The following is an 8,609-nucleotide window of genomic DNA, read 5'->3' on the forward strand; positions in this document are numbered from 1 at the left end:
TAAGCCAGAAAGAAAAAGAAAAATACCGGATGGTCTCACTCATAGCAGGAATCTAGAAAACCTAAATAAGGGACCAGGAAAAAGAATAACTATAAGAAAGAAAATATCAAAACCAACAAACAACTATGAACCAGAGACACTCTATGGGGGGTGGGGGGCAGAGAAAGGAGGGATTGGGGTCAACATAAGGGGGTTGCAATTTTATGGGGAATATAAAAATTTAAAAAAAAGTAAAAAAAAAATGTTACTGAGGTGTATGTAAAAAAAAAAAAAACCTTAGTAAAAATCAGGTGTATTTCCAGGTCTATTCAGTCCTTTGCAGGAAATTTTTACTCTCAACAGTTCCATCAATAGGAATCTGTTGAGGTCTTTTCCTCCCTATTTTTTCCAGAAACAATTTCTGTACATATCAAACAATTGAAGTATACAATATTACAAGGTGACAATCACCATTGACAATTTACACATTTTATACACGTTTTAGGAAATCAGTGTTAACATGTCTGTACATGTCAAAGTTTCCCCATTTTCCCAGGGACAATGCTTCCCTTCTAGTTTTACTTTTCTAGGTAAGCAAAATAGGACAAATTCATCTAATACCTTTCCCAGAAAGAAAGGGAGAAACTTTGTGGAGTGTCTCAGGAGCTCTACTGACGTTCCACAAAATTCCCTTGCATCAGCCAAATGACAGGCTACCAAATTTTTACTTGACTTTAGATTTCTGGGAAGCTTTGCCATAAATATCAGAAAACAGCAGAAACAACAATATTCAATCTCCATGAAGGCACCGGCTTGGTTCAGTAGTACAATGTTGATAATCAAACCATAACCTTTAGTTTTTCCTCCTAACTGGAGACTTTTTTCTTCAATGTGTATAGGCACCATGTATACCAATTTTTCAACTTCCTGAGGCCAAGACAGTTAAGACAGAAGGACATACAGACACACTGTAATAGGGTGGTCCCCAGGAAAAGGGGAGGTACCAAATTTCCTGTCCTACCCAAGGGAGGGTGGAGCTGAGCAGGGAGAGAAGAAGCTGCAGAGGAGACTGAGGAAGAAAGGAAGCAGGGTGGAGCCAGAAGGAGACCTGGAGGAGGGACATGGAACTGAGAGACACGTGAAGAAACTACACTTGCCTTTTGGTCGTGGACTGGGTGACACAGATATGGGTGAGAGACCTGCGGGGAGGTGACAATGGCGGGTTTTGTCTTGATTTTAATTTTGCTCTTTTCCCTCCAGACTTGTCTGGTTGTTTCTAATACTTTTCTGTGGGTCCCCACTAGAAGGTGCTTTAGACTTGTGGCAGGCTTTGGGGCCTTGCTCTGGGCCAATCCTGCTTGGGTGGACTTTTACCCACGAGGGGACGGGTAACTTTGGGTGCTTGATTTAGAAACTATATTCTTTGCCTCTTCTGTATTGTTCACTAATTGTATTAAAGTTTCTTTTCATTAAAGTCTCATATGTTTTGTGTTGATGTGGCGAATGGCAGAATCCATTTAGAGTAGGCAGGTTTGTGGGGTCTGGGGTGCCCCTCTTCCTGCCCTGTACCAATACAACATATAGACAGTTTTTTTTAGTTATGCCATGTGGAATATCCTATGTAACTGCAGTTTTACTCCATAGGCTCAGAAAAAATTGTCAAAGTTTAAAAAAATGTGGAGTGTTGATGGCAGAAATCACAGGTTCCAGTTGCCATCCTACAAACCTAAGGCTTTGGAAATAGGAAGAAAAAGTTCTATTAATCACAAGAGTTACTTGACCTTGTTTATCACTTCAGGGTTTTCAGTGCTCAAGACTTTATTAGAAGCCAATCGTGGGGTATCCTGGATTGCAGCTGAAAGAGCAAAAGCAACAGTTATCTTTTAAGCAAAAGGAGCCATCTCTTGTTAGTCACCAAGCAGGCAATGCTTGGGTTTCCTGAAACAGAACCTGAAAAAGCAAAATCAAAATATCAGCAATTAAAAGGAGTCATCTCCTTACTTCTGTTAGCCACTCTGGGACAGAAGCTGAAAGAGCAGATTCAACATCAAAGCACGGAATACACCTCCCCCACACTAGGGAGGGACAACAGCAACAACACAGGTATGAAAATCAGGTACAGTTACATCATGCACCATAGAGTGCTTTCCACAACAGACCTTTCTCAGTAGGAAGCAGAAACCTAGACCTTGTCTTACACCAACAATTGAACAAATGCAGGATTCAAATGGCAAACATGCCCAAAACAAATTGTGTAGACAAAATTTATAGTAGCAAATCCTTTCAGACTCAGACAAACTCTTTTTTAATTTTTCTGATCCAGACTTTGCAAAAATTAGGGCCTCCCCTGGTGGCAAAGCGGTTGAGCGCTGAACTGCCAGGCTGCCCGCAGCCTCTGCAGCACCGGTTTGTTCTTCAGCGGCTGGCGAGGGTCCCACAAAAAAAACAAACAAAAAAAAAACTAACTCAATAGACTTTGCAAAAATTGAAGTTATCTCCAAGAATCATCAAGGCTACCAGCAATTACCAGTTACTGTTCAAGGCTACTCTTTCCTTAACACCCAGGCATACATTTGCTAATTTAAACACCACTGCTCCACAGTTGGCTTGCAAAACCCCTCAGGCAGAGGTCAGAAAGTAGTGTCAGACAAAGCAACATATCACTGAAGAATCATTATTGCCTTTAGAAATGCTAATGGACAGCAGAGATAACAAAAAGAAAAATGTCCAAAGTCCTAGCAACAAGAACCACTGAGTTTTACAAGAACCTGCCAAGTTGCCTCAGATGCCATCTTTGATCTGGCCACATGGTCCAACTTATGACCTAATCTTTTGAGTAAAACTTGCACAGAACAATTTCCACAAAATCAAATCTCTTAGCAAGTCACTACAAACAAATTATAGACAGACACACAGAATCTTTACAAAGTCCAAGCCAGTTTTTGAACAGCAAATTTACATATGAAACAAACACACTAGAGAAACCAAAAATCACATTTGCACTTACAGTAGTAGCCAGTGCCATAGGGAAGCTCAATTTCTCACGTAGTCCAAATTCCTCGTTTGGACTCCTGCATTAGCCCCCGTGTTCCAGTGCACCCTGAGCACTTGGGTGTGATAATTCTAAATGAAAAGGTATTTTTGCATCTTCTTTGCTTAAAAAATCCCTTGAGGGTCCTGAGAGTCTGCAACAGTAGGCCCAAAAGAGCTTTTGGTGACCATGACAAAGTCTAGTCTGGGGACCACTAGTCATGTGGCTGTTGAGCACTTGGAATGAGACTGGTGTTACTGTGCACTGAGTTTTTCATTTCACTTAATTTTACATAATTAAATACCCATATGTAGTCAATGGCTATTGTATTGGACAACTCACTTCTGGGGTGACATGTAAATTACTTAGTAGGGACCATAAGGCCCTTGATTTTTTTTTGTCCTTATGCCTCTTTCCTATCCTCATTTTCTATAGCTCACTCTACCACCCTGTAGGGTAAATGGTTTTCAGGCTTTTCTGCCCTCCCACCATTAGGATTGCCTTGCCTGATGGGGCACCTGCAGTTGTTACATTGTTGTAAGTATATTATTTAATTCTGGGGGCCATGGCTCAGTATTGAGATAGTTGGCCAAGAGAAGCAGAGGCAGGGAGAAAGAACAGGAAGGAAGGGGAGAGAGAAGGCCAGAGAAGCCCAGAGTGAAGACTTGATGGGTGGGGGCTTGGAGGCCTACTGGCCTCCTGGCCCCCTGGCACCACTGCCTGCCAGGTACCTGGTTGCTGCACTACGTGTAAAAGCTCAGTAAAAGCCTGAGAAAGCCACCAAGGGCTCCAGTACTCTCCAGGACCCTGTCTGCTTGGATCATAGAAAACCTGTTCAGTGCCCTTCCTGCCCCTACACACCCTTTGGGCTCCAACTGTTTTTTTTTTTTTTTTGAAAAGATTTATTTATTTATGCATACAAGGGCTGGGGTGTAGGCCAGAGGTGGGGGAGGTGGGTGAGAGGATTCACTAGAGACAGAGTTGGGGGCAGAACAGGCAGATGTATTGAAATATACTGCTGACGGGAGCAGCAGGAAAGACAGGAGAGGTCTGCTGTGCCTTGTGGGTTGCTCCCTGGCTGGGGATTGAACTCCTGCTGCAGTAGCTGTGGATTGCTTCATAGTGCTGATGCTTAACACCTTGGCCACCAGGGAGGCCCCTGCTTCCTTTTTTGTTAATATGCACACACATTACATTCTTTCATTCTGTTGCTTCTCCTAGAATGCCCTAATCTGCCTTATTTACCTGACAAAGTTACTACTCAGTTTGGGGGAAAGGATGTTCTGAACAAACTCCACAAAAAGGTTTTATGTACCCTACCCCCACTCCAGACCAAAGAAATCCAAGACACCAAAGACTACAAATCCCATAATGTGGTCACCACCAAAGGGAGGATTGCTGGGAACTGAGGGCAGAGTTAAGCAGCCAGGTTTGGTATTTAACCAGACATATGGGTCTTGGGGGTCCTTAGTTTTTTTGCTGGCTTTCAGAGTACCCTTGGGGTTCCAGATCAGTGAAACTAGTAAGAGACATTCACCAATTTCTTTCTTTCTTCTTGAGTTACTCATTTCTTTGCGTCCGCCTTTGTAAATAAACCCTTTATTACCCTTTCTGTGTGTACATGCGGTTGAGTCTCGTAAGTCCCTTGTAAGCGTGTGGGTGAGGACCCACGGGCAGGTCAACCCCATTTCACGTTGGGGTTGCCCTGAAATAAGGTCTCAAGAGTCAGTCTTTTTTTCTTTTTTTTAAGAGTCGGTCTTATTTCTCGTTTTGGTTCTTCTAGGCCACCGCACAACTCCAGTTGGCATCATTTCTACTGGTGTCCATGTGAATGACACCTTCTAGATTTGTGCAGGGCACAGTATATGCAACCCTGTTTTATACATGTTGTTGTTTTGATATAATACTTTTAGGCAGTTCATTCATTCATTGGCACTGGACCTGGCCTGCATGTGACTGTAGCCATTTGTTTCAATGTCTTACCCCTGTGTCACTGTTGAGTCCCTAAAACCTGGCTTAGTGTTTCTGAAACATAGTAGAAATTTAGTAACTCACACAAATATGGACAGCTAATCTTTGACAATGGAGCCATGACCACACCTGGGAAAGGAAAATCTCTTTAACAAATGATATTGAGAAACTTGGACAGCCACAGGCAAAAAAAATGAAACTAGATCATTATTTAACTCCATACACAGAAATTAATTCAAAACGGATTATAGATTTGTATAAAGACCCAAAACCATAAAATACATAAAAGAAAACATAGGTGACACACTCCTGGACATCAACAGAAATGTATTTGGAGACCGACTCCAATGGCAAGGTAAATAAAAGCAAAAATAAACAAATAGAACTACATCAAACTAAAAAGCTTTTGAATCATGAAAGAAACCACTGTGAAAACAAGAATGCAACTTAGGAACCTGTCCTACAGGGGCGTTAGTTTCCAAAATATTGAAAGAACTCAAGGCTCAACAATAAAAAAGCAAAATCCCAATAAAAAAGTGGGCAAAAGACCATCAGACACTTTGCCAAAAAAGATATTCAGGTCACCTAGAGGTACATGAAAAAATGCTCAACATCGGGCCTCCCCGGTGGTGGCACAGAGGGTTGAGCGCAGTACTATGAAGCTGTCCGCAGCCTCTGCAGTGCGTTCGATTCCCAGTCAGCCAGGGAGATACCCACATGGTGCAACAGACCTCTCCTGACTCATCCGCTGCTCCCCTCAGCAGTGTATTTCGTCAGTCTGCCTATTCTCCACTCTGTCTCTGGTGAATCCTCTCACCCTTCTGTGGCTCTGGCCTGTACCCCAGTTCTTGTATAACTAAAAATCTTTTAAAAAATGCTCAACATCACTTATTATAAGGGAAATGCAAAGCAGACCCACAATAAGTATCACCTCAGTTCATACTATATATTCAATAGGCCAGTACTCAGCTGTTTATAAAAGAAGAAATAGTGCCTTTTGTGACAAAATGGGTGGATCTCGAGGTGATGATGCTAAGTGAAATAACTTAGAAAATGAAATATTAATAAATATTATAAATATTAATAACCAAATATTAACCCACTCTCTGTCATATTAATAACCAAAGAAAACAAACTTGCAAAGCACAGCAAAAATAATCCTTAGACTCTAAAAAAATATGGGGGCTCCAGAGGTGAGGGTGAGAGGGAAGGGTCGAGAACATGGAATTTGGTGGTGAGTGAAACAGATGCTCTTAAAGAGAGGGATGTTGCACTCCCAAGATTATATAGTTATATAAATAATTGGCAAGCAATAAAATTGAGAGAACAAAGGGGAAAAAAAGGAAATACTGTAAATATTTGTTTGCAGGGGCTGGCAAACTGGCCTGTAGGCCAAATATGGGCCACCACTGCTTTTGAACAGTCTGGTGAGTTAGAAAGGCTTTTTACATTTTAAAATTGTTCAATAAAAAGGAAGAAATTTGTGATGTAAAAGTTATGTGAAATTCAAATTTCAGTGCCTATAAATAAAGTTTCATTGGATACATGACATTCATTGAAGCATTGTCTGTTGTTGATTTTGCTCTACAACCGCAGACTAGACAAGTCACAGCGGAGGACCATGTGGTCAACAAAGCCAAACATATTTACTGTCTGGCCCTTTACAGGAAAGTTTGATGACCTCTGTTGAAGGACTCCCTCCCTCATCAGAGTGCCTTTTCCCATCTTTCCCTCCAGGCAACATGTTTTAGAGAACGATGTGGCCCAGGTCCTGTAAAACCCCCTTATTACAGATTCTCACTCCTTGGCCTTCTGCCATACCTTCTCCCACCAATGATTCTGCTATCTCATTGAGCCCATATTATTCTGGGCCCACACTCCGTGCTCCAGGAATATCAGATGGCTCAAGGGTGTCCCCAAACCATGTATTTTTATTTTATCTTGATAAGCCCAATACTCAAGACTCCTTTTTCCTCCTCCTAGACTTTAATCTCAGGCATCCCTCCTTCCCCCACAACACACACACCTCTGCCTGGAGGCCTTCCGGGATGCAGAGTAAGAAAACCAAACCTTGGTAAATCTTTCTTAATCCCTTATCTCTCAGACTTTAATCACTTGCTCTCTGCAAGTTCAGACTCTTCACATTCTTGGTCTAGTCTATATTATATTATGTTCCAACTAATGGTATGTGCCAATTCCTTCCTGATGTTTCATTCATTAAATGACTCCTGCATTTCATAGGTATTTGCTAAGTGCTGATATCTGCCAGATACTGTGCTACATTGTGGTTGAACCTGACATGATCCGTGATTTGTCCAGCTGGGAGACTATATTAAACCTATACATGAATGCTTGATTATACATCATGAGAATGAGGATTTTAAAACAAGTCGCTTTGAGAAGTCAGGTTATTTTATTTATTTATTTTTTTGAGAAGTCAGTTTATAAGAGACAGAACCACTGGCTGAATTGGTGCTGAATAGAAAGGATTGGGCCTAAAATGAGGCCTGATCAAAACCTTTCCATTCAAATGACAAATTGAGGTCGAGAAATGGTACTTGGCTGTCCTAACATCACTCAGCACCAGGAGGTCAGTAATAGCTGATTGCAGTCTGTTAATTTAATTCAGTTGGATGACCCCAAGTCTGGTTGTCTTTACCTTGCCCTGTTTACCTTATTGGCCAATGAATATTCTTTTCAATATATAACAGGGTGGTCCCCAGGAAAGGGGGAGGTTCCAGGTTTCCTGCCCCACCCAAGGGAGGGTGGAGCTGAGCAGGGAAAGAAGCTGTAAAGGAGACTGAGGAAGGAAGGAAGCAGGATGCAGAGCCAGAAGGAGACCTCAAGGAGGCACACAGAGCAGAGACACGTGAAGAAACTATGCTTGCCTTTTGATCGTGGACTGGATGACACAGATGTGGGTGAGAGACCGTGGGGACGTGACAATGGCAGTTTTTGTCTTGATTTTGATTTTGCTCTTTTGGTTGTCTCTGATCCTTTTCTGTGGGTCCCCACTGGAAGGTGCTTTAGACTTGTGTCAGGCTTTGGGGCCTTGCTCTGGGCCAATCCTACTTGGGTGGAACTTTACCCACGAGGGGATGGGTAACTTTGGGTGCTTGATTTAGAAACTATATTCTTTGCCTTTTCTGTATTGTTTACTAATTGCATCAAAGTTCCTTTTCATTAAAGTCTCATATGTTTTGTGTTGATGCGGCGGATGGCAGAACCTATTTAGAGCAGGAGGTTTGTGGGGTCTGGGCTGCCCCTCTCCCTGCCCTGTAACAAATAGAGAACATTATATACATGTTTTAATAACTTGCTGACCAAAACTTGATACCAATTAATCAGCATATTGATGACTTGGTGAAAGGTGGCCCAAACAACAGTGACAATGCTTTCCAAAGGCTTTCAATTCTTTACCAAGTTGTTGTATATTCCTGCAGCTTTTTCTTCCATCCCCAGCCCCTTAGCCCTCCTGGAGGCTAAGGTAGGATAGACATTGCAGTAGTCTTTTTCAGAAATGGTGTTGAGGGCAGAGTTGCAAAGAAGTTCATTTCTCCCCACACTTATGTGCCTGGAACATGCTGGTCCTGGGCAGAAGGGCCTCCCTCTGTGGGAAGGCAGAAGG

The sequence above is a fragment of the Talpa occidentalis genome, unplaced genomic scaffold (assembly GCF_014898055.3).
Source record: "Talpa occidentalis isolate TD23 unplaced genomic scaffold, MPIMG_talOcc4v2.1 talOcc4.11, whole genome shotgun sequence".
Lineage (NCBI taxonomy): Eukaryota > Metazoa > Chordata > Mammalia > Eulipotyphla > Talpidae > Talpa > Talpa occidentalis.